At 39.5% G+C, this 27,761-nt stretch overlaps 1 long non-coding RNA gene across 1 annotated transcript; it reads right to left on the bottom strand.

Annotated features, from left to right (window-relative positions):
* LOC145547877 (uncharacterized) lies at positions 1-26,285 on the bottom strand. Its single transcript, XR_014084131.1, has 3 exons — positions 26,117-26,285; positions 4,022-4,074; positions 1-448 (listed from the first exon to the last, which is right to left on the bottom strand). It is a non-coding gene; the product is annotated as an uncharacterized LOC145547877 (long non-coding RNA).
* Positions 26,286-27,761: the final 1,476 nt, after the last annotated feature.

Genomic DNA, 27,761 nt, shown 5'->3' with positions numbered 1-27,761 from the left:
TTTCCTTTTTTTTTTTTTTTTGTTGCCGCTATTAAGCCATGCCATATTTGTGTCTAATGATAAGGTAAATGAAACGATGTTTCAAAGAGAACCGGCCCACCCTGAGTTTTTTATTTCTTTCAAAAGACTGGACGAACTGGAGCAGTTTGGAAAAAGACCGTAGGCGAGCCGAATGATTGTCAGTCATGCAAATAATCACTTACTTACAGTCAGTGAGTTTGCTTCGGATAAGGCAAATTACCATTTGAAAATGAGCTCAGAAACACTCTGGGCAAAAAGCTTGCAACATGATTCTCAGTTGTATTACCGCGTAAACGCGACCGCACACACACACACAAGCGCACACATAAATGCAAACAAACGTGCTTCAGAAACACAGCAGCTAGCAGAAATAAACGCTCCTACCTTACTGCCTCTCTGTCAAACTTTTTCCACATCTTCAACGTTTCTGCAGGAATAATAAATAGAAATTATGTCAAAAATTATTTACTTGGTCTACTGACCTACTGTCTTAAATTAAAATACAGAAAGGCACTAAAATGAAACAGCATGACTCTCTTTAGAAAAGAAACTTTACAAAAACTGCTCAGTTTTTAGAATTTCTGCTGTTTGCTAAATTGGATGACTGACAATATTTCACTTGTTTTTCTTCCAAGCAGAGATTTTCTTCTTTAATCAATAGTTAATAAATTCTTGTGAATATTGAAGATTTTTCTACTTTGCCCATTTTTAATAATAGAATAGAATTAAGACAATAGGAAACAAAACATGAAAGATTTCTAGAAAACCATTTCCAAACTGATTCTAAACTTAAGTTTAGAAGTTGTTTACAGTTAGCTTAACCTGACTTAACACAGAATTCAATTAAATGTTGGGTAAAAAAAACAATTATTAAATCTACTTGAGTTTTTTCATTTTCATTTCTGATTATATTTTCTACATTTTCCATTTTAGGGATAAATTAGCATCAGATAAGGTAAACCAAACTAAGGTTTAGTTTGGTCTATATATATATATGTATACCTTCACCTAAACTGCAATAAGCTAAGGTAAGAAACTAAGATTAGCTAATGTAGATTGAACTAAGCAACACTTTAATAAGTAATACTCAACTAGACCAAGGCATGCTAAACTAAACTAGAGCAAGCTAATCCAAGAAGAGCTAACGTAGGCTAAACTAAAAGCTAATGTATGCTAAACTTATTTAATGTATGCTAACTTTGATGCTAAACTAAACTAGTTTCAGGCATGTTTAACTGGGCTATGCTAACATAAGATGAACTAAGAAGGCTAAATTAAAAGAAGCTAAACTAAAGTTTGCTAAATTGAGCAAATGCTAACCTGAGATTACCTAATGTTGACTAAACTAAAGCAAGTTATGCTGATCTTAGCTCAAGTATGCTAAGCTAAGCTTGTGCAGCTAATCTGAGTTAATGTATGCTAACATACGCTAAACTACAGCAAGTTAAGATAAATTTAACAAAATTACTTAAGCGGGGCAGATTTGATCAAACTAAACAAAGCTAAACTAAGCTAAGCTAAGCTAGGTCGAACTGAGGAAGATCAGAGAACAATGTTTGTTTCCAACCATTTATTTTCTGAATTTAGTGAAATGAAATTATACTTCATATAAACTTCTACTTTTTTCTTTAAATTAATTTCTTTATCAGTGGTAAAATGTTGAAATCTGGACTTAAGTAGCTGAAATCTAAATTAAAATTGAGGTGGCCTCAAAATATCCTTATTACCAAGGAAATAAAATCACCTTAGTATAAAAATTAATTACCAAAAATACATGAAAGTAATAAAACACCACCATGTTAAGAAATTAATAGAACATAAATTGTTTTTATCCAAATTTGAAGTCAAATTTTGACATTTTAGCAAAACAATCTGCATCTGATTTGCAGAACAGAGAAACTAATCATTTTTGTAAAAAAAAATTAATAAAAATTTAAGCCGTTATTGATGTCAGCCAGTGAGTTTTACAGTGTAGGACAGAAATATTGGTTCATCTTATTCTTTAATATTTCTCAACTGTAGCGTCTGAGTGACAAAAGCCTTCCTGCTGCGTTTTTATTTCAATCACCTGACACCCATGTTATTCACATCGTCAGCGCACACTTAAACGCCATAATACCGCCAATAACAGGGAATAAACCTGCAAGGTAATTCATTCGAAATGCTTCCCTGAAAGCTCCTCAGATTTTCAGCCAGGTGCGTGACTCACACTGTCTTCTGGGCTGAATAGAAAGGTTATAAAAAGCCCGTTAAGCTCATCTTATCCTTTTACTTGCTGAGTCTATAGTCGAATTTGGAGCTACTGTCAACAATATTAAGTTTGCGGACAGGATTGAAAGTTTAAGCCATACAGTTTCCAAACTAATGCCAGTTTGATTAAATGCTCTGGATACAAGCAGCAGGGGTTTCTGAGCCCCTTCGCCATTGTCGCTTCCCTCATTGTGATGCTTCTCCTCCTGACCCGCTTCCTGTTGGATCATCAGAACCACAACCTGACCACGTCCACCACAAGACGTCTAAATGGTGTTTTGATAGATATGTGTTGCTTGCATTCATCTTGGATAATCCAAGTGTGGCAAATGTTAGCAACTTGAAAGAATAACAAACAAAAGCTTCATTTTATCTGTTTGCTAAAGATGCAAAACTTACATGTGAAGAAAATTAAATACATAAACAATGTTATTTGTTTGTCTTGTACCTGTTTTTTTCTTTTCTGGTGTAATTGGAATCCACACAAACCTGTATTTCCTGTGTTAACATAATGAATGTATAAATGGTTCCTATAAAAACAAAAATCAAACGAAATCTGTTTATAAAAAAGGTGCATGAATTACTGGCTCACTTGTTTACGTCCCTCGATAGATTAAGTGTTTATTTAACACCGACTTGTCGCTCCGGTCCAATAAAAGTCACCAAGTGCCGCCTTGTTTAACGGCATTGAACCCACAAACAAAGATGGATTGAATGTGTAATTTGGAGCATTTAAATTTGGAGCATGAGAGGGGAAAAAAGGCGCAATATTTCCTGCAAATTAATTCTTATCATGGTGATGAATAATCAGGCTTCTTATGAGGAAGAGTCAGTGGAATACAGCAGCACTTTGAGCCGTCATAATTAACAGACTCGCTCAACAATGGGCACATTCTCAAAGAGGCTTCTTATTAGCAGTGACATAATGGCTAAAATGCATATTAAAATGGGCATTTAGAGTGGAAGGGATCAAAACCACCAACGCAAACTGGGTTTTATGGTCCACACAGTTCAATGTCGGAGGTCTGGATGGTAGTGTATGTTCGTCGTGACGCCGCCGTTACCCAGGGGGCCGTGCGCGCCTCATTAGCAGCAGGGGATGCTTTGGCCACCGATGGGCGAGATTCAGACTCTTAACGAGATCAGGTTTAAATCTGCAGCGAGATCTGGAGCGGCTTCCTGATGAAGACTCATCATCGTTACTTCACAGCAGCGTTGGGGGTTTTGAGATCTCCATGAGGATCAGAGCACATTTTTACAAAGTTTAGTGGGAATCAGGAGGAACAACTCGGCAACAAGAGCCATTATTTCTGTCTACTTTTCTTCCAAGACTTCCTTCATACCTTTTTAGACTTATGTTAAAGTTTTTCTACACTTTTTGTCCATTTTTCTCCCAAAGGAAATGAGTTTTGTCATTTCGGAAACCAATAAAAGTTTCCAGTTTTGGAGAACATTTTTTTTTACCATGAAAATGATTAAGGTTGAATACTTTTAATAGATTATCAGCTAAAGGATGACAGATCTCTAATTGTGCCACAATGTGACAAAAATATGAAACGGAAACTGATGATAGATGGTCAGTTTAGTGCATCTTAACAGATTAAAAGACATGTTTTTATTTTTATTATTAAGCTTGTTTGAATTTCTGACAGTGATAAATATTTCAGTTTTGCTGTATAATGTTAAAAAGAGTCAGAGAGAAATCCCTGCGCTAAAGCTAACTAGCATGTCGTTAAACAGTGTTGCTCACCTTTTTAACACGGAAATGGAGGATTAGAGCAAATCCTGACTCCAACTCTTCTTCTGTGGTAAAAAATACACACAAAATTAGATCTATGAATATCTTGCCGAACATTTTCCTTCACTGATTAAACGCTGCTGAATCCTAGTGTGTACCAAAGCTGATTGATTTATAGTTAATGTCAGAGTAAGATGTTAATTAAACATCTTTGCATAAAGATCTTAACATCGTTAAGCTACGATGTTAAATATCTTTGCATAAACTCCAACCTCCATCTGTTACCATTTTGTTTTAAACAAAGATAAATAAGGTTGTTAATTGGACATTGCAATCTTTCAGATTTCTTTATTTCACATGTAAATTTACCAACAATATTACTGTAAACACTTCTGGTAACGATCCGGAAACTGACATCTTGTTGTGAAAATCCAAACGGATTTTATATTAAACCATAAATGAAACAAAAAACAACTACTGAGGGCGCATTACTGTTACTTTATTATTGTTTTTTATTTATTTATTTTTTTGGCTCAGTCAGTCAAATTTTGAGTTCTTGGCACACATGACGTACCTTAGTTCCAAGCTGAATTTATGCTAGCTTAGCATACTTTAAGCCTACTTTGAAGAAAAAATGCTAATTTAGTTTCTTATAGCTACATTTATAGATTTATTCGCTTTACCCTGGATTAAATAATCATTTTTTGTAGTGTAGCTAACCTTAGCTTAGCCTTTATTTAGCTTAAAGTAGCATCCTTACATCAGTGATGTTGAGTTCAGGTTTCCATAATATGGTTTATTTTAACTTGGCCTACGTTAGTTTTGCTAACCTAGCATAGCCTACAGTACAATAGCTTATATTAATATACTGGTTTACATACTTTATTTTTCTTTTCTTTTTTTTTTTTCATTGACCTTGAGTCATCAACCTGTTATTTTACCTTTGCTTTGAGTTTAATCTTCTATATCCAAGTAAATAATGTCTTTGCTTTCCTTGGATATACTTTAGCATATCTTAGTTTTGCTAATACTAATCTACATGCTCCTACTTTATTATAGTTTAGGTAATCTTAGTTAGCCCTACATTAGCTAAACTAAGATCAGGAACCTTAGGTTAACTTGCATCTGCACCATTTTCATTTTTAAATTCATCTGCTATTCACACTGAGGTCCATTTTAAATGTTTTTTAGGCACTCTGGTACTAGCAACCCATCAGAAAGACATTTTAGTTCTTACTTGTTCCAGTGATATTTGGTTCTTTTTACTTTTTCATCTTTTTACTCAATATAGGATGACCTCTTAGTAAATTTAAAAACATAAAAACTGAAAGCTGTCTGTTTGGGAAGCCGGATTTCTGCTTTGTACAGTCTTCATGTGGTTGATGTATGGATCAGTGAACGGCCTTTTTGTCTTCTCTAAAGGCAAAACATTCTCATAATTCAGAAACAAAAACTTTGTGAGATAACACGCCAACTCAGGTAAGTCAAGCAAATAAAAATGAACAACAAAGAGTTGAGATCCTGCAGGTTTCTCCCGTCATGAGGCGGGTGGTTGGGATCTGTCAGTCAGCGTCATGAGTCCTCAATCCTCACTGAATAGCCTGTTCCTCTGTGAGCTCGTCACGGGTGATTACAGGCCTCGCAAGAAAAATGAGATACTGGTTGACCTATTTCTGAGCACTTTGTTTCACACGCGCCCCCTCCAGCCAAAGTTGCCTGTTCCTTTCATTTTTTATTTTATTTCAGCCTCTCTGCCCACCGGTCCTCTCGGAGTAGAGGTCAGGTCAGAGGCCACCTGGCTCCTCCACGTTGCTGAGCATGAGCAACCTGGCAACAAAGGCCTCCTCTTGTTGGGGGATCCGTCGCTCGGTGCCAAACTTTCACCTTCACCCCCTCCCCTTTAGCCCCTGTGTGAAGAAAACCCCTGCAGGGATGCTTCAATGGGGGCCTGCGAGTCCCCGTCCCCTCATGGCAGTGGAGTTTTAGACGCTGTCATGAGGCGAGTCACACTGAGATCTCATGAGTGAGGAAGAAAGGTGGGAAAAAAAGAGAGGTGACGCACCTCTGCTTTGACTCGAGGACAAAGACGCCCGGAGGCGACGCCGCAAACTTTATGTCCTCCATCGGATGATGAGCCGCCGCGTTCGGCTGTCAGGATTTATTTTCTGAACGCGCTTAAATGCCACTTGAACAACTCCTTTTTCCTCATTTCAAAGCTGAATTAATAAAGAAAACGCCTAATTGAAACAATACGCTGTGTAATTAGATGAAAGGGTGTTCGTTTCCCGGCGCCACTGATGTCCTAAAAGAAGCCCGTTTGTTGAGTTTTGCAGATAAGAGTTAAAGAACCGGCGGCTGGCAGCGGGCCCTTCGCTTCTCAGATCCTCAGCAAAGCAACATGGGAGACCAGGGGTTTGCTCTTAAGAAGAAGTAAGTAGAGTTTGTTATTCCGCCGCCTTTGACTAAGGTCATATCAAATTAACAGACGGCTGACTGAATAAAAATAGCATACCATTAATTCATTTTTTTCCCCTCCACTGCTCATAAATCTTAAAGGTTGACCTGATTTTTACCATTAAACTGTGGAGAAATTAAAACAGAGGAGCCACATGGACTAATTTTAACCAGCTCCGGTTTCACGTGGGAACTAAAACCCTTACAAACACAATACTCCGTCGCTTGCATTTTCAATTATCCGCTGGCGTGGAATTTCAAACTTTACGGTCAGAATTATAATCAATTTTCAGGTGATAAAAAAAGAGAAAAATAAACAGCAGAATTGAGGCTGGACGACGCATTTAATTGCCACCACATTCGTTAACAAGCTTAACTCTTGTCTCGGCGCACTCAGCATTCAAATAGATCCTAATTATTTCTAGTTGAAGGTCTTAAGATTGCCAACTCTTGTGTTGGCCGATGATAAAAAATGTCTCTTTTCCAACTTAATCATTACAAGTACATTCAGCGAGTGTAAATGGCTCAGAGGTTGGAGGGATGCATTAACTCTCGTGTCCATTTTTGGTTGAATGGCAAAGAAAGAAGAAGAAGGAAAAAGCAGATTACGGCCCTAAAATCCCACCCTAACTGATGATCGCGCTCATAAACAGTCAATTATAGAATGTTTACTGTGGCGTCTTTTTGTTTCTCTTCGCTTGATAACGTGCGAGAGCGGCTTTAGATTGACAAGGATTTATGGGGAAGGGGGGGGGAAAGCCAATCATGTAAACAAGTCCGCGGAGGAGAATTAAAGCGGCTAAATCAAGATTTCTTTTTTCATTTTTTTTATGAAAACAGACAAAAAGACGACGAGATGCCCGACGTTTAATGAGGAGAAGGGATGATGGGCAGTGCTCGCATTGTAATATGCAAATCAGAAATAGTGTCTGATGGAGTTCTGTACCACAGCCGATATGAATGAGGCCAGAAAACTGCGGTGGTAATTGAGTTTCAGGAGGCGCAGTCAAACTTGTGCCAAGAAGATCCCTCCACACTGATAGAAAATCATTTAGAATAAACCGAGGGTTGAGCAGACGGTACTCATGTTTTAGGTTTTTCAGAGTAAAAGTACAGTCGGAGGTGAACTTGCTTTTCTCCAAGTCACTTCAAAATGTCCAGTCCAAAACAACTTCTTCTTCTTCTTCTTCTTCTTCTTCTTCGCAAAGGTGGAGACCCAGGATAGCTGGATCTGGTGTATTCATTCATTTCTAAGAATAAAAGAGACTCGTTTTTATCATATCATGCAATATCTATATATCAAATAAGCATTGCCCAAGAAGAGCCACTCCAAACTAATGGAAGATATTTCAGGTCAGGATTTATAAGAAAACCAGACTGGATTGATGGACGGGTAGAGAGATGGAAATGTGAATGAACGCGAGATTAAAGATAGACTGAGGATGGATGGATGAACAGAGAGACTGAGGATGGTTGGATGAACAGAGAGACTGAGGATGGATGGATGAACAGAGAGACTGAGGATGGATGGATGAACAGAGAGACTGAGGATGGATGGATGAACAGAGAGACTGAGGATGGATGGATGAACTTAGAGACTGAGGATGGATGGATGAACAGTTGGTTGGACAGATGGACGATCAACTGGTTGGATGAACAGAGAGACCGATGCTGGATGGATGAACAGGGAGACTGAGGTTGGATGGATGAACAGAGAGACTGAGGTTGGATGGATGAACAGAGAGACTGAGGATGGATGGATGAACAGGGAGACTGAGGATGGATGGATGAACAGTTGGTTGGACAGATGGACGATCAACTGGTTGGATGAACAGAGAGACTGAGGTTGGATGGATGAACAGGGAGACTGAGGTTGGATGGATGAACAGAGAGACTGAGGTTGGATGGATGAACAGAGAGACCGATGCTGGATGGATGAACAGTTGGTTGGACAGACGTACGATCAATTGATGGACAGGCCGATGAGGGACGGACCATTAAAACATCAGAACAGGTTTAATTCTGGAAACAACATTTTCAACCCCGATCCAGACCTGGAACACACTGTAATCAAATCCCTACTTTCCAGACCACCAGTTAAATTTGAGAAAGAAAAACAGTTTGGGCTAAAATGCAGACCTCTCTAAGCCAATGATTTTTTATTCTTTTCAAGAATGCCAGATGTAGTGGAAAATGTGAGCATGGCGCTTTTATCAAGGTGGTAAAGAGCTTTAAATTAGATTAAAACAAAAGATGTCAAACAACCACAGGCAGTAAATCCTTCAGCGGACTCCCTTCTCTTGTAATCAAGGTGTAATTTGCTGTGCAGCTTTGAAGACTCCTCTCATCCCGTCTCCACACTGCCGTGATTGTGGAACAATGAAACCGGCTGAGAGCAGAAACTCTGGCGAATGCTATTAATAAAAGACACGTCTCGTCACTCTTAATATGGCAGGAAAACCTAACGGCCTTTGAAGTCCTACCCTTTCACTTAACTTAACCCAGTCTCCACTCATCTCTCGCTCAAACTCTTGCCTTTAATGTGGCGAGCCAGCCGGCCTCCCCCGCACCGTCCCAACAATCACGTCACTGGACGCCTTCAGAACCGGGATTATTTGCATTTCCTGGTCCGTTTGAGCATCAAATCACAAAAGAAGTCGTGATGGCTCAGCATAAAATAAAAAAAGGAAAGGGAGAGATCAGGGAAGAAACCACCCCTAAAGTAATGTGGTGCTGCTGAACTCAAACCAGATGAATCTTCTCTATTTTTACCTTTTCCTTTGCCAAGGAAACATCAGGCACATCCTGTACACTTTCCAAAGAGCAGAAGGAAGAAAGATGTTCAACCCCCCCAAGACGCGTCTTGCCTTCCAGTGTTTGCCTGATCCTGTTGTGTATGATCTTAGAGAGGGGGATATTGAAAGTGATATGAACATACTCTCAGATGAATACGCCTCTCTGGGTGTAGAGCCAGGTACGAGACACTTCGACTCTCCATGTGGCATCAAAGCTTTACAACATGGTGAAAGACAAAAGGCAGAGATGCAGCTGTGCACAACTAAACAGCAAGAGGAAAATCCTCTAAATGAGTTTCTACATCTAATTTCAGCTGTTTATTTAGTGCCAAAAGCATACAAGGGCAACCCAGGGGCATAGGTCAGACCAGACCAAAACAACAACGACCAACACCGTCTTTAAGGTCAAACATGGTAGTGGCAGTGTCATGCCACTACCATGACATAATATGTTCAGTCCATTTACCATAATAATCTCAGTAGATGATTTAGATGGAATTATTTTTCTCTATAACATTTTCTAAACGTTATCCTGCTTTCAAAACAATCTAAATGTTGCGATTAAACCAATATTACACCAGATTCTACATCATAATTAATACATTTAGATTTTTTCAATAGACTTTCCAATATAAAGCACACAAAAAGGTAGCATATCGTCCGTTGTGTTGCAGAACTGATTAATGTAGATCTGACTTGCTTTTCACAATGTGCTGATTAGGAGATAAAATCACCAGTAAATGCTTCTCCCCTCTTTTACATTTTGAACACCTATTATAACCTTAATTCCACTTTGTTCAACATGACTTTACTTAAAAGCTGCGTTTGTGAGAACCTTCATTAAAATGGCCCTGTGTTTTACTGGCCTTCAGCACCAGTGATGTTCCCAAACAACAGTCACAGCACAGATCTTCACCTCCGTCTCAGCCAATCAGATTGCATCTCCCTGCGTAAAATGTTGGTGTAACTAAATCTCCAATCCGCTAATGGACCCATAAAACGGCGTTTCAATCTAACAGAGGCTCGAGTTCGCTCTCCTTCTGCACGCTGGGGATCAAAAAATAAAAATAAAAACCGCTCTGGGTATTTCTGCTCCATTCAAACAACGTAGTACCTGTGACTATTCAGATTGCCCGTCATCGGTAAAAAGCTGCAATTTCTGCAGCCGCCATCACTGTAATCACACATGGACAGCATGGGGAAATCAGCAGTTTATTATTGATTTACGTCATTCCTTTATCACATTTAGATTAAGCTGATTGTTTGTCATCAATCTATGAAAACACTGGGTGAAGATTGTTTTATATCTGTGGACTTTTCTCCATTTCTCTAATTGCTTTTTCATATTTTGCTTCATGACGCCTCACATAACTCACTCAGCTCCATAAACGTGCAGCAGAGATTAATGCGATGTGTTTAAAGCTAACCTTTTCTGGGAGTCAAGCGGGTTATTTCTACTTTAAAACTGAAGCTGCACCCTCCCTTTACATCCTCATCCTTATTAAAGACATTCGAGGACGCGCTGTAGCCAGGAGGCACGGCTCTGATATATATGATTCAGTGTCATTTGCAGGGGAAATCTGGGTTTTACAGCAGGCTTATTCTGCTGTTTCTGACTGCAGCAGAGCAAGATTTTCTTATTATGCATAAAAAACCTTCCAGAGCAATTAAAGAAAACAACCAGCAACACTGTCACATGAGAAGGTAGCGAAAAATACGGCTCTCCTGCCAATACAGGCGTCAGGCAACCTATTTTGTCATTTATTCTGGGAGGACACGCCGACTGTCGCAGTGATGGTCGGCTCCACAGCAAAGCGCGTCTTTCTAATTTATGTCCTGAGTTTTTTGCACACAACTGGCGAACATCCATCTGCGGCTGGGCTTCGCTTGCAAAAGCCTCATAATTTAAACTTCTGAGAGAATCAAAGGGGTGGAGTGTCTCTCGCTTCACTTCTCAAAATGTGATTTTTTTTTTCCCCCTCTCTTTAGTGGTTGGAGGAGAGAAACTTTCCTCCTTTACTAAACGCTGCAACACAAAAATGATGAATTATCAAATTATAGCCTCCACCTCAAATTATTGCTTATATGTGAGGTTAATCTGGTTAAAAGACGTCCAAACTAAATATGATGGGTTTCTTTAGACGCTTTTTTGATTAATTGTAAACATTTGCCACCCAAATTTTAAAAAAAAGTGACCGAAAATTTGACCCACTCTGCTTTGCACAATAGTTCTCAGTTTCAGCTGAATAAAGCTCTGTATTGAAGTTTTGGTTGTTGACCATTAATAATACTTCAAGTAGGTAGATGTTTATATTCAGCTACATACCATGTTGGAGTAGCTCATTAGCATTAGCTTCCGCTAAAGACCATGCTGGTGTAGCGCATCAGCTTCCGCTAAAGACCATGTTGGAGTAGCTTCAATGTTTATGGTGTTTACTTTTTAGCTAACTATGTTTTTTATCTGCTGCTGAGTTTCTTTAGATACGTTGGTGATTGATAACTTTTTGTCTACTTCCTGTTGTCACTTGGGTTCCAGTTTGAGTAATTTCCTGATTCTGCTTTTTTAACCTACAGAGGAATTTGAAGTTTGATGATCAAAGTTAGCGTAGCTGTGAAAAAACTAAACAAAAACAGAAGGAATCTGTTTGTGACCAAATCAGTACAGAAAAGGTGAACCAGAGAAAAAAACAGATCTGTTGCAATAAACAATGAATCAATTAACTGCATGATAAATTAAAACAGCTCAATAATTTCCATTTGTCTCTTTTTCTACCAAAAACTGGATGATAAAAGTCTTCAGTTTCGTGCTTTGGACTTCATAATCTATTTTACTTCTCGTTTTGTTTATTTATTTTGATTATCGTATTTTCTACACTGTAAGGTGCATAGAATAGACGCTTCAGTTTGGGTTGCCATTTTGTTCCGTACTCTATTATTACACACCCACATTCGTAAAGAAATGGTCCCAGAGTGCCTTATATAGTAGGCTGCACTAGTCATTGTTTCACTCACGGTGTTGGTGTTGTGATATTGTGCCCAACTGCATTCTGGGTAACACAGACCAACCGACATGCTGACATGCTCTCCCCCCCGGCTTTAAATGTATTATCAAACTTTATTAACAAACCAGCGTTCTGACAACTATCCCAGCATGCACCGCGCACTTCTTCTTCTCAATATTGGTCCATATATAAGGCGCATCGGATTATAAGGCGCACTGTCGGCTTTTGAGGAAATTGAAGGTTTTTAGGTGCACCTTATAGTGCGGAAAATACGGTATTTAAAATGTCTTCCAGTTCCAGTTTTATATGAATTTAAAGTTTATTCATTCTTGAGAATCTGTTCCTGCATTACTATGCCACTATATTACTTGAAATTGGCATCAAAACAACTATATTATCATTTATTGCAGTAACTTCTGGGACAATTTATTATCCAGAAAAATTTGTTATTGCGGCAGAAGTTGCTTCAACCAGAGTCCTGTAGAAAAACCTTTAGAAGGTATTTTTATCTCATTTGATTATATTATTTTAAGGCATTTTAAATATTTTTCCACTGTTCCTTTGATCACTTTCGCAGCCACTTAAAGCAAGAAGCCTCCTTGATGACAGAAAGAGGGACGTAAATTATTTACAGCTTTCCCTCCTCTGTGTTTGCTGTCCTACATCCTCAGTGTGTTTATTTGAAGTGAAAGGGTGTGGCAAAGAGTCGGGTAAATGAAACCCAGCTGTCCGCCGCGGAGACACCGAGCGGCTTCCTCCGCCAGAGCGAGCCGAAGGTTGGGGGGAGTTCTCCGACATGTAACACAACACGAAAATCAGAAAACACAAACAAAACGAGTCATTCGCACACAAAAAAAGAGAAGGGCTGGTGTAAACAAGCGGCCGTGCTAAAACAATACAGCTGGGTCTCCTCTTGATATTCATCGCTCACTGTTTACCGCAGAGGAGAGAGGCTCCGGCCCCAAACAGCCTCAGGTTCCTCAATAACACAAACCAAGCTGGATTCACTAAGTCCGGCTCTGTGTTGATGCATTTAGAGACTGCGACTTGGCACGCCGCGACCTGCTACTGTCCAAACACATCAGGAGAAATGGGAATCATGTGTCCTCTTACTGTGGAGACAAGGAAAGTTTGGCTTCGCTGGATTCTTCAACGAGAAATCACAACTTCCTCCCAACGACGGCGAAGTTCATTCACTTTTTATTATCCAGGACACATTTTCCTCAGCAACATTTACTAAACTAATCATTCCTCTTCATGGAGGAACAGCTTATCATATGCAAAGTGCTCAACATCAATGTCTTCATATCCTCGTTTGAGAAATTCATTGCGCGGTGAATTCCCTCGGGAACGCCGCTGCCAAGTTTCTGCCTCGCTTAAACTTTTTTTTTTTAATTCTTTTTATTTTAATTCTCTCACTTTAATTCAACTTGGCACGTTATTTCTCAGAAATACCGTCAGGCTCCGGGGAGGAACATAGACGTGGTCTCACTTGTTAGTGCGGGTTTTAGTGCTGAATAAGGATCAGACAATGGCTGAGGGGAGAAGGGGGCTGCAGTCTGGCGAGGTATTGACACAGGAGATATCGCTCCAACAAAGTGGATCCGTGAGAAAAAGAGATCCAGCGAGCGGAAAGAAAGAAAGAAAGATTATCTTAATTATCATTCAGGAGCTGCTTAGTGCAGCACCTGTGCATGAATAATGTCATTTATAGGCACATTGAGATGTGCATAATTCCCCCTTAAATCATGCACATTAGCGGCATAACAAGGGATGAACAAGTCGGCCTCTGCGCGGCTCAACGAGGAGCGAGGGGGCTCATTGTCAGCGCTTCAGTTCAACAATAAGAATGTATTTCTCTATTCAAAGACTCGTCTCCTTTAATACTTGCTGCTTGGTCCAGAGCAGATGTGAGGTTACATATGCTGCTTCATATTACATGTGTGGCTTTAACTGGGACACCTCTGTAGCATCAGGTTTTATGATCAGCAGTGGGATGTTTTCCTGGATAAGAAAGTTGAATGCAAACGCACAAAAAAAGAGAAGGGTTGGTAATAATTCTGATGGTGAACTGATAAACGGACCTTACGGTTTTGCTTCAGGAGGGACTGGTGCACTTGACAAAACTGATGGCATCCCAAGAAATCTACTAGAAAGTTAAAGTTTTGCATAAATGGACAACAAATTAAACTCAGAACTGGGAAATCAGAAAAATAAACTGGAATGGCCACTGAGAAACTGGGAGAAACTCCCACTTCACCCATTTATGACTTGTACACTGCAAAAACACAAATTCCTACCAAATGTTTTGGTCTATTTTCTGTGCAAATAACACTTGGAAAAAGAAAAACTAACAAGTGATGTTTTGGTAAGATACAGAAGCTTGTTTTGAGTCAATAATTCTTTAAAATTGTTGGAAATTCTTATCAGTGAAATAGTACTTTTAATGTATAATTTTTTACTGCAAAACTCCTGAAAGTTGCTGAAAAGTTATTTGTACGTTAGTTTTGTCTTATTTCAAATGTACTAAGATATTTGCTAAAGACTTAAGATTGTGTGTTTTTGCAGTGTAAAACCAACTTTGTGTGTCAATATGGCCGCCCTCCGCAACAAAAGTAGTAAGATGTGCTGGATACACATGTAAGACTGCGACTAAAACAAATGTTACATGTAGCAAGTCAAATCTGAACAAATTTAATATGATGTTTGCTTATGGAAAGTAAAGCTTAAAGGCAAAATATTATGCAAAATTAACATTTTGTACCTTTTTATATTTCCATTTGGGTCTCTACTGCTTCTAAAAACAGTCCACAAAAGCACTTACAAAAAAAATTAATTAATTAATATATTGCTACCTAGCAACCCCAGAGGAGTTCCGCCCATTACCTAGCAACGAAGCAGAGCTCTAGAATGTTTAGCCAGAGTTCCACTTCCAATGTAACTGGAATGGAGCATTTACCTCAACTATTGGATACAAAATGGCCGACACAGGACAACGAGATTTGTTTTGGACGGTTCGTCATAAAGCACAATGGCTAACTAAAACTCTACACCAACCTGTGGAGAATTGGTTTTCTCTAATATGCATTTTCATGTGTTTCTGTTTATAGTCAGAGAAATTCAAAAGAGGGGAAACTTAATTTTAACTTCTGTGTCTTCTCAAAAAGGTCCAACCAAGAACTAAGTTTGCAAATTAGTCTGTGGCTATAAAACGAAACAACAGTTGCTCTGTTTTTAACATGCAATACTGTTAGATGTGCTGTCCTTTATGTGAACAGAGCTGAAAAGGTGTGCTTGAGGCAAACTGTCCTAATAATTTGTGATTTTAATGTGAAAAATTAAAGGAGTTTGAATACCTTTGCATTAGCCGATATGTTTCATAGCCGTTTTATTAATAGAAACAGCAGCTATTAGCAGGTGCAGCTGTTTCCACACATTAGCACGAATCTCATCAGCTGAATTTTACTTTCAGATGATTTCTGCTAAATGTCAGGCACTCTGAATAAGAGCTTTGTTGGCCTGCTTTGGACTCCGGGTTCATCTGAGGAAGGATTTCAGGTCACTAATCATGACATCAGGATCATGAAGGGTTCTGCTCATGCACCACTTGCAGAAACTTAAAAGAAAAACTTTAGATTCACACCCATCTTGTGTCAAACGGTTCATCTCCAGCTCTAATTTGAGAACACAGGGTGGAGTCTGCAGGAAACAGACGGCGCCGGAAAGGATTCGTCATCCAAATCGGATTCTGCGTTGCCACAGGAGATCGGGGCGGTGGAAGATGCGCGCGCTCCGGCATCAGGAGTAGTAACGAGGCTGTCATCACGGAGAAATGTCAAGTATTCCACCTCGCTGCCGACTCCTCAGCGCGGCCCGCTGCCGTGGAGGCCCGGCCCACGCAGTCAAAAGTTCACAACAACAACAGAGGGCATTGTGGGTTCTCTCCAATCAGAGCACTTGTGAATGCTAACTATGCCAGCTGAGATATGCAGTAGGATTGAACTCGGAGTGTGCATGCTGGGGTCAAACTGCAATTTTAAAACCCTTTGAGCGCTCCCTTTCAGCCTGGGCGGAGGACCCTGTGGGCGGGCTTCGTCGTTTAGGGAAAAATGTCAGTCGGTCACAGAGAAGGGAGTGATTGGATCGACTCAACACATTCTGCTGCTTTGTTTGTAAAACATAAAACATCTCTGAAGCCAAAACCTAGAAGTGTTAGCGCCGAAGAAAAGGTGCTTTCACACTGAGCATGATTTAAAGTGTCTGATGCTCCTTTTGACACCAAAAAAAACCATCAACATATTCATTTTCAGACATGAGTTAAAATATACAAAACCACAGAGGCAAACAAAAGCTGACCACAGCAGAGCTGGAAAAATAAAAACAGGATCAGACGGCTTCTCCGGTTTCAGCCGAGATGGAAAGTAAATGCCATGACTCTTCTGCTACATTTAAAGTCACAGTACAACTTGATATATGCCCTTTTTGTCTTGAGAAATGAAAAACATGCAAAATGAGCATTTAAATTGGGAATTTGTTGCCTTTTGCCCACCTTTAGAAAACACAGAAGTAACTTTGATGTCAACAAATGTTAAATCTGGAGGGCTTACTGCTGTATAAAACTTTATACATAGAGAGTTACGATTAGGTTTTGGCATTATTTTGATATTAGTTAAGGATGGACTAAAAGACACAAAGACTGGATCTAATTTTTAGCTTAGCACTTCGGCTAATTTTAAAAACATTTAGCACACTTAGCCTCCTTTAAAAGTAACTTTTCCAGATAAACCCTAAAGTGCTAATTTTGCTCGATTGTTTTATAAACTTTCAGTTGAACAAAGTTACACATTTCCTTTGAAGTTTTGGTTATCAATGTTTCTATTCATACTTTTATTTTGAAAAGGGGAAAATTGTTTATGCAGCAGTTCCATTTCCTCTTCCTGTGCTCTCTTAAACTATTTAAAACAAGAAGTATACAGGAACAAACTGAAAGGAGAGAAAAAGACGATTATTTTAGATAATGCAACGTCTAAAAGCATCATGGAACATGTAAATGCTTCAGCATTAGCATTAGCTAAATATTGTGTTGGTGTCGGGTTAGTGAATTAACTTTAACTTAGCGTTTAGCACAGCTAATAAGAAACTTAAACCTATTTTGATTGATTTATTTTGATTTAAAACCCTGTCCAAACACTGAACACATTACATTTATGGAACATAACCAATACTAGACGATGAAGCACTCGTTAGCTCATCTTTAGCTGATCAAAAACATTTGATAACATTTTGCTGAATAATAATTGCTTTTGTAATAATAATACCAGACGCCTGACCAAATTTGATTAAAACATGACCAGAAATTCATTATCAATCATTGGTTAACGAGTTTATCCATCCTTTTTCTTTAGCTGAGTATCATTAGGTGAGAGGTTTAGTATCCTTAAATCAGGAAAGCCTGACAAATTGTTCCTTTCAGCGTTGGATGTTTTTCTTTCTGGTTTTTGTACCTGACGACATCCCGAGTCAGAGTTTCATCTCTTTGCTCTCCTCCCCAATCCCTCGATCCCCGACCTCAGGAGCAACATAATGATGCACATTCGGATCATTATTCTTAATACCTCTGAGTATTCTGCTAATATCTGATAATTGCACTGGAGTGACCTTAGGACAAACGCCATTATGAGTTTAAGAGATGACTGCTTTTCGCAGATTTTATTCCCTCTGAACGGTTGGAAGGGCCCCATGTTTGAACTCAACTTATATTTATCAAGCGTTATTCCCGATATTTAAGATACTGCAATACAAATAAATTATTCATGTCAATTAGCTTTTCATCTTTCAAGATACAAACTTGTGTGATCTCCTTAACAACTATTTATTTCATACCAAAACACGGCTCTCCCTGGAAGCCCACTGCTATCGCCCGAGGACATGTCTTTTAAATAAAAGCATCAGAGCTTTGCATACCTACGATTTGCATATTAAAGGCGCCGAGAGACGGATGATAGAAGAATCAGGCGCAGCAGTTTAATCATCACTCAACTCTGACTGGAATCCTAAACTCTTTCTGGCTTCGGCCTTCAGAGACGGCAGGATGAGCCAAAAGCTTTTCAAGTTGCTGTTGTTGGTTGCTCTTTGTGTTTCTGACGACTCCGCTGATGGAGCACAATAAAAAGGATGAAAAGAAGGAGAAGCATGACGCCTATTTTTAAGATTATTCTTGCACACCTTCTATTTACTCTGTTAAGCTTCAGGAAATGAACGGATGCAGGTCGAGTTTTTCCAAAAGGAGAAGCAAAGTGTAGGCGAAAACTTCCTCATCTCAGCTATGCGTCACGCTGATCTCCTCTGATTGGCTGCTGCCCCATGGCGACACATGCCCGGTTTAATCCGAGGAGACGCAGCAGCGACTTGCATCATGCAGTTAAACTTGCAGCGATGCAGTTTTGGACTCAACTTGCAGAAAAAGTTTGTCCTCTTGAACTCGTCACCAAACGCAATGAAAAGATTATTTAAACATGAAGAAGGTTTCCAGGAAACTAAATCAGCTTAGTAACAACATGGATCTCTTACAGCAGAGATGACCCCTCCCCCACGTATTGCTGCATCTGAATACACCAAAAACAAATAGATGCCACAGTGACTGGGACCCTGAACATTTTTAGAAAATAAAAAGCAAAAAGAAGGACAGATGAATGGAAAGATGAACAGTTTGATGGACGGTTTGGTGGACGGATTAATGGACAGACGGACCGATTAAAGGACAGTTTGAAGGACAGATTGATGGACTGATGGTTGACTGACTGATGGACAGATTGATAGATGGTTTGATGGACGAATTGATCGACAGACGGACGGTTTGATGGATATACAGTATGTCCGACTCCCCTACATAGAAAGCAACCAAAGTTTGTATTTCTTAACCTACAATTAGAATAAAAACGCCTCCTCAAAACAGAAAAGACAAGAAAACATTGCGTTGTATTGAGGCTGATGTGTGTTTGTCTGTCCTCATGGTCTCAGGTCCAGGAGGCCATGAGGTTCATTCAGTTCAGGAGCATCAAACCAGGAAACACCACAAACACCAAGGACCCTGTTGCTAAGCACAGTTGAGGATGTGTGATGCTTTGGGATCTACTGCTACCCCTCTGGAACATTTTTAATAGAGATTTCAACCAAAAAAAAAACAACAGCTCTGGTCCAACATGTCTCCGTCTGTCTCCATGTTTGGACGCTGCAGAGGAACCAGCTTACCTCTGACTCAACAGGAGCTACAAGCCGCAGCTCAGTTCCTTCAGCCGCCGTCACTCTGACTTCCTGTGATGTTTGGCCCGTGGCGACCGCCGTCGTGGACGAGTCCACTATCGGGTCGCATCACTCGCTTCGGACCTGACCCACTTCAGCCAGTGACCCGCCTCGTCCCCAGACCCTGACGCTGAAGTCTAATTAAAGCCTTCATGCCATTACACTCATCGCCACCGACAGCAGATTGACACTTGGTGACATCATGCAAATGAGGCCGAGGCAACTTCTCCCACAAACTTCCCCAGACTGCAGCAGATCACTGAACACTTCCGCTAAATCTTTCATATGCAGATTTAGATGTTCACAGGAGCTGGCTTCTTTTGAAAAAACCTGCTAGCCACTGAAAAATTCAAGATGGCGACTATTTTTCACAATGGTGGTTAGGGAAAAAATTATTTTTGCACTACATCTGTCAATATTCACTTTTGATGTCAAATCATACACAATTGTACCGACCCACAATCATGATCGTCATGGAAAATTATTTTTGCACTAAAATTGCCAGTTAAACAAGTTTGGTGTCAAATCATTTATGTTTTTAACCATAGAAATCATTTGGTCTTGTGTTTCCTTTGGTTGTAAGGGAGAATATATATTTGCACTAAAATCGGCTATGATTATTAGCCACAGCTAACCAAAAAGTTGGGTTCAATAACCGAATGTTAGCGCTACAAACATTAAAGAATTAGTGGAAGGTGACATTAAACCACGAAGCACATTTAAAAACTAGCAGACACTAATGTTAAGCACCTAAAATAAGCAGAAGCTAATGCTAAACACAGAAAAAAAATTGCAGAACTTAATGCTAACAATTAAGATTACTGTCTCAATTTAGATCCACTAACCACTACATAAGAAACAAGCACAATGTTAAACTGCTGGTAACACTTTATTTGAAGGGGGTGAATAAGACTGACATGACACTTTCATAAACATGACATAACACCTGAACATCAATAAGTCTTCATGAATATTTATGACTGTTGTCGTAAAGCGTCATTTGGTAAATTATGACCCTTTTAATACAAAGTTGACATTATTCAAAATGTCTTTGTTATGACAACTTGACATTAACCAAGAAATCATTACTGTTTAAACTTTACCTTTAATAATATAAAGTTACCTAATTTTTAAAGTGCAATCAGTAATACTTTTATAACAAATTTGTGTCAGTAATGATTTCTTGGTTAATGTCAAGTTGTCATAACAAAGACACTTTGAATAATGTCAACTTTGCATTAAAAGTGTCATAATTTACCGAATGACGCTTTATGACAACAGTCATAAATATTCATGAAGACTTATTCATGTTCATGACAGGAGTTATGTCATGTTTATGACAGTCTTATTCATCCCCCTTCAAATAAAGTGTTACCAAACTGCTTACCTTAGCAGAAGCTAATGCTACACCACTAAACACAAAATTAAAGCTAAGCAAAAATTAGCAAAAGCTAACACTAAACTGATAAATATTAATTGAAGCAAACATTGAGCACAAAGAAAAAAGCAGAAGCAATTTTGAAACTGCTGAAGACAAAGCATTAGCGGAAGCTAAGGTAAAACAAAAAAATTACAGAAGCTAACGCTAAGCACAATAAAAAATTAGCAGACGTTCATGCTAACCATTAAGACAACTCGCAGTCTGTGCCAGACATCTTTATGTCCTTCAGTTTCTGATTTTGCAAAATATATCTTTAAAGTTGGATTAAACAAATTTGCTTAAAATACTCAAAAATGGCAGCCATCTTGAAAACGGGCCACGATCCTGATATTCAAGTAGGAAATCCAAAAGTAAATATACAAATTATACAAATTCTTCTGGATGTATCCACACTTTTTACAGCCTGCTGCGCTTTGCGTGGACGTCTTGATCCAACATGGCTTCTCTCCTGGAAGGTGGCACCTCGCTTCGCCCTGGGGACGCCGCGCTCTCGCATCTCGCAGGCCGGCTGGGCCCCCCTGATCGCTGCGGTTGCTGCAACACACACGCATTTACACCAGCGAGCTGCAAACTGCTCCAAGCTGCCCAAACAACACGCGGGCCTGAATGAGACGTGCAGGACGACGCCAAGAACACGCCGGTCCTCACAGGAACTGGACGTGACTGAAGAGTGGAGGTAGAGAGGAAGACGCAGGAGTTTCTCTGCGTGTTTTTATTCTGGCCAGGAGGTTTATGAGGAAGATGAGACTTCTTCTGAAATACCAGCAGATTTTACTGCACTGAACAGTTTAATCATTAAATCTGGGCATTTCTCACTTAATTTGGGATTTAATTAGACGCCACAGCGATCGGTTTTAACCGATTATTGTTTGACATCAAGTTTTATCTCCACCCATCAAATTTGAGAAGCTGCTTCAGTAAGAGGGAGGTTCAAACTGCGGGCGCAGGTCCCATCATCCTGATGATGTCATCATCATGATGTTATCTTTTCTTTCCACAGTGTCCCACATGCGCCCATTTTCAAAATTAAAGTTTTCTCTGAAGTTTTGGTCCAAATTCAAGTTTCATCAGTAAAGTTCACAAAGAAGAAAGAGAGAGAGAAGGAAAGAAAGAAGGACGGACAGACGGACGGATTCGTGGACAGAAGGAAAAATCAAATTCAGAAATGTAAAATCTGGAAACAAAAATATTTTTCCACCTTGTGAAAAACCAATTTTTTGCCTCTAATGTAATGTTTTTTCCTTCCTGTGAATTTTCTTGCCGTTTTCTCAGTCATTGTTGATGTTTATTTGAAATTCGTTTTCAGATCATTTTTTCTGCAGCGTCATTTAGTTTTTTTAAAACTCTGACTCCTTCTCATTTTGAAGTTTTCCCTTCCGGGCTGCCGTAGTTTACACTGAAGTCTTCAGAGTCTGTGCATCCTTTAAATTGGTACTTGGCAGCCGGTCTTCCTGGTTCCCAGAGCCAATCAGAGCTCGACGTCAGAAGGTGGTTTGGATCTGGGTAATCAGGAGTCGGCTTTTTGTACGAGGAAGAGAAGAAAAACACCCACACGGGTTGACACGGCGCTCCCCTTCCCCCTGCCTTCCTGTGCAAACTTGGACTCGGTTCCGAGTGAGAAAAGCCGAGGGGGGTCTGGCTTCACGGCGGAGATGGAGGATGCAGAGACCATCCATGCGTGTGTGAGTGTGTGTGTATTTTTCCTTGTGCACAAACAGAACCGACAGTCCCAGAAATGTGAAATTCCAACAAGATTTAATATGCAGAGTTGCACAAATGGCATGACTCGGAAAGCCTCCAAAAGTCTTTCAGAGGTAAAAAAAAAAAAAAAAAGCTGCTGTAAGTGGGCCAACAATGTAGCGGCGCTGATTGAATAATACTTTTTGATCTGCAGAAACACAACACCAACCTAAACTCTGCAGATTTTCTCCACCTTCCAGTGAAAACCTGCTGGCCTTCGCTCTGAAAGCCGGTGAATGAGTTAGAAATTCGCCTGATTACAGAGCAAAACGCTACAAACTCTGAGACAAAATGGCGGCGGACAGGCGGCGCTCAGCAAAGTGTTTCTGCAACCCAGACGTCCGAACCCGACATCTATCTGCAACTGAATATTCCCAATTTTATCCGCCATTACCCACAGAACCCCTAAAAGTTCCCGTCCACCATTACTCCTGTCCCACATGTTCATTTTCTTAAGATATTAGGCAATTTAATTACAGTTAAGAGCATTAAGGAGCAAATTTAAGTATAATTTGCAGTTCATGAACTGTTTTTGAAAATTACTCTTAATATAATTAACTTGTGTCATTAGGGCCTAATCCCTGCAGGCTACGGAGGGAAATGCTTCCTTTAAGAAATTACATACGTTCAGTTCCTGTTGGACTGCAGAGGTGGAGTAATTATCCGTTTCCAGGGGAAACGGGCCGTTATTAGCTCTACAGAAAACCACAGAGAGGCCCGGTTCTGACAGAACACACCGATCCAGGTGAAATAAATTCCTGGTAAGGAATCCTGAAGATCAGATTGTAGCTAAACATATTCCTGGAAGGTTTAGTGGAAGGAAAAGCTAAAATGATAGAGAAATAGACTCCTAGCATCACAGATGTATTTAAGTAGGTATGAGACACTGAGCTGCATCAGGGGTTCACAAACCTTTCAGCCTGAGATCCACAAAACAGAGGAAAAAATACATCATCATTTCCTCCTCCGGATTTCTACAGAAGAAAATTAGGACCACAGAAAAAAGAAAGAAAAAAAACTATCTTTTTCTATGAATTTTGACTTTTTACTCAGAATTTCAACTTTAATCTCATAATTTTGACTCTAATCTCCAAATTCTAACTTTTTTTGAGGAATTCTAACAATTTTTTCCTCAAAATTCTGATTATGATCTCAGAATTCCTACATTTTTCTCTGAATTTTGACTTTTTCCTCAAAATTTTGACTCTAATTTGCAAATTCTAACATTTTTTTGCAGAGTTCTAATTTTGTATCAATTATGTGAAAATCCTAATAGTCAAACATTCTTAGATATGTCAATTTTTTTTGTTACCATATATAAATAATCAGATAACCGTTTCTTCCTTGTTATAGGATTTGTAAATCTTAACTTCATTCCCTCTGAAAGCCTGTCACAAATTTATTTTAGTACTAAATTTGCCTGATGGTGCAAAAACAATTTAAACATTTCTGATTCTGAGGGAAACAGTCACAATTTCTTTTCTTTCCTGTAGTGGCGCTAATATTCTTCCATACATTTCAAACTAAATACAGAGTCCAATACTTTTATGCATTTTTAAATTATTTTCTTTGACAAAAATGATTAAAAAGTATATTATTTAATGTGATATTTATTCATTTCATGAAATGTATTTAATTTAGTCCCTTTTGGCCTTCCATACACCTCAGTGTTCAGTTCCCTATGATTTATTCATCTTGCTCTGATTTTGTGACGATTCTTGCTGCGACAGAAACCAACAGCTCAGTGAAAACATTGCATTACAGTCCGAGTTCTGTTACGTTTGTGATGGTAGGACAGGAAAGGTTTGATAGCACAAGTTGATTTAGGTGTCAAGTATTTTTACCTGAAGCAAAGAGAAAAAGACGAATGACCTAAAAGTGACTAGAAATATTCAGTTCTGTTGCTTTTGTATAAGTCATTTAGGGTTTACTGCTTTTCTTATTGAATAAAGTTGAATTTTTTTCTCATCTAAATAAATATTCTCAGAGTAAATGCTGGATTTCTGCACCTCTTCACCAGGAGTCTTTCTAACGGCGGCCATGTTTCTTCAAAACTTTCCTCCACTCAGGCAGAATAAAACTGGTTTTGGTTTCTGACTGTAGCAGCAAAAACGCCCCAGAGAAGAGGGGCAAAGGGCAAGACATCATGGATTTTTTATGAGCACATTAAAGCCAGCCTGTTCTTCCTCTGGTGAAGTACGCCGCTTAATTAGAGCAGATATTTCCTTGTCGAAAATCGTGGGGGCCAACGTCTAATTAAATCAAGAGGACAGTGGCGATCTCAGCGATGGGAACGCCCAGGCAGCCATCCACCAGCTTCATAAAACATGCATGCAGAAGAAAGCGCTCATTTAGCAGGAGCTGCGGCTCTCTGAGGCTCTCTGAGGGTCTCTGAGCGTCGCACCTTGACGGTTAGCGCTGGTTTTCTCGACGTGTCGCTCCGTCTTTGGCCGGGCTTTAATCAGACTCCAGCCGGCTAACTGACCGCTGATTCAGAATGATATGATTACACCTCCACCGGCATGCTGAGCAGCTCTGAGTCAGCCCTCCACTCTCTCTAGAAAACGTGTAATGAGCGATGTTCCCTGCACCCAGCTGGGGCCTCGCACATCCAGCCATGATTCGGCATCCTAATCAGCCGTCAGCCAGGAAAACGCCGCCGCCGCTGCATCAGGATCTGTGTTTGTGCATATCAAAAGATTTCCACAAACGCGTTGGCAAAACACATAATCACTCTTCCCTTGAAGGGGAGACGAGCGCCGGACAGATCATTTCCTTTGAGTGCTGTGGGACACGTGACGCGCCGGCTGCCGCTTTAATCGAACAATTCCAGAAACTTTTGATCCGATAGCCAATCAAAGGAACAAGATGTTCCTCCAAAAGCAGCATAAACAGTCTGCAAATCCAGTTAGAGAGAAAAACTTTCATATTTATAGACATGGGTGACATTTACACACATGCTGCAGGAGGGACTGGTGCGCTTCACGAAACAGATGCAAGAAACACGCAGAAACATTTGACCAAAGTTAAACAAAACACAGAGGCCGTGTATGTTAACTTCTGAACTATTATTCTGGTATTTAGTAAGTAGAAATAATTGTAGTAACACCACCTGATCTAAAAACTAGGAAAGATATGATTTCAGCTTCTGGGATGAAAAGAGTTTTATATCCTTCAATTTAAAAAATAGATATTAAAAGATTTCTTTATAGCAATATTTTCCTCTTATTTAACCATTTTGTTTTTGTAGCCCTTTGAGATCTCGAGATACAAAGTGCATTATAAATAAAATCCATTACTATTATTATTATTAATTCCGGGTATGTAAACATCTGATCTGAGCTGGAAGTAAGAGTGGAAGATTTCTTCTTACCCGACTCAGCTGGATCTCGATACTGAAGACAGACAACAGGCCGCTCCTCTCACCTCTGAAAGTACAAAATTATAATGAATCTCTGCTTTTTTTAAATGACAAGATTACATTGAAAATAAACTAAATATTTAGAAACATAATTTTAAATTTTAAAAAAATTTAATAAAAAAGAAAAACTATTTTGAAAACAAATAGATTTTTAGAAAAAAATTTCAAAAATTATTTCAATATTTTAATTAAATTTGATGGCGCAGTTGGTAGAGCTGTTGCCTTGCAGCAAGAAGGTTCTGGGTTCAATTCCCGGCCTGGGGTCTTTCTGCATGGAGTTTGCATGTTCTCCCTGTGCATGCGTGGGTTTTCTCCGGGTACTCCGGTTTCCTCCCACAGTCCAAAAACATGACTGTCAGGTTAATTGGTCTGTCTAAATTGCCCCTAGGTGTGTGTGTGTGCATGGTTGTTTGTCCTGTGTGTCTCTGTGTTGCCCTGCGACAGACTGGCGACCTGTCCAGGGTGACCCCGCCTCTCGCCCGGAACGTTAGCTGGAGATGGGCACCAGCACCCCTCCTGACCCTACTGAGGGACAAGGGTGAAAGAAAATGGATGGATGGATGGATGGAATTAAATTTGAAAAAAAACTGAGTAAATAATAAAAAAAACAAAAATAAATAACATTTCAGAAATATTAAAACAAAAATTACAAAGATCGACCCGACGAAAACTACGAAGTGAGCCACGTTGGCAAACACTTCCGGTTTTAGGGGTAAAAAATAGGAGCTAAAATACTTTACTCACACAAAAGTAGTGTATTTATCTATGGTAGGACCTCCAAGGTAAAGAAAAAATTGAAGAGTGAAACGAGGATCTTGTTAGAGCAGCTGTGAGTTCACTGCTGAGCAGAAGTCATTTTAGCATAACCGGAAGTCTGCCATGCTGTTTTATTAAAACATACCGATGTTTGTTTGTTAAGGAACATTACACTGAACCACCGTTCACCTTTACAAGCTACTGAAAAATAACAACTAATTATTAATTTATTGCTTACAGAATGGATTATTACGGGCCCATACGGAGTTAGTTTGAGGAGAACGAAAAAGCTCTTATTTTGAAGGTTGCCGCTTTAAACCATGTGCTTTACACATTCTGCTAGCTGTTCGCTAGCTTTAGTGAAGTACCAAGGTTTTCGGTATTTAAAGGCAGTTTAACGATCACTGCAGAGCAAAACTTTATGATTTCAAACGTGTTCTCACCAGAAACAAAAATTCAACACGGGAAAGCAAATTCACTCTCCTTCTTCCTCTTTATCTTCTTCAGCTTAGAGGAGAAAGGGGGGAAAAGATGGTTAACCATTACCGCCACCTACTGGTATGGAGTGGTATGTTCAGTCTGTTCCTTTTACTCGTTTCCCCTGGACTGAACTACATGGAGGTGCCTTCAAGTTCACAACATGAATAAGAAACCTTTTTTGAGATGATTAGTGTTGACAAAGAGGCTAGCAGGTGGCTTCTTCTTCTTCCTTTTTCTAGGAAAGCATCAAGTTTTAAAGGAAAACCCGCCTCTCTTTGACCTTTTTTCTAGCTTCCTGTTTGTCACTTTTCTCAGTGAACAGCTAAATTTCCCTTTGGGAGGATATTTCCAGCAGCAGAGT

This window comes from Poecilia reticulata, chromosome 2 (genome assembly GCF_904066995.2).
Source record: "Poecilia reticulata chromosome 2, P_reticulata-male-v2, whole genome shotgun sequence".
Lineage (NCBI taxonomy): Eukaryota > Metazoa > Chordata > Actinopteri > Cyprinodontiformes > Poeciliidae > Poecilia > Poecilia reticulata.
Note: the sequence above shows the minus strand (reverse complement) of the source record. Positions and strands in the feature narration are given on the sequence as shown.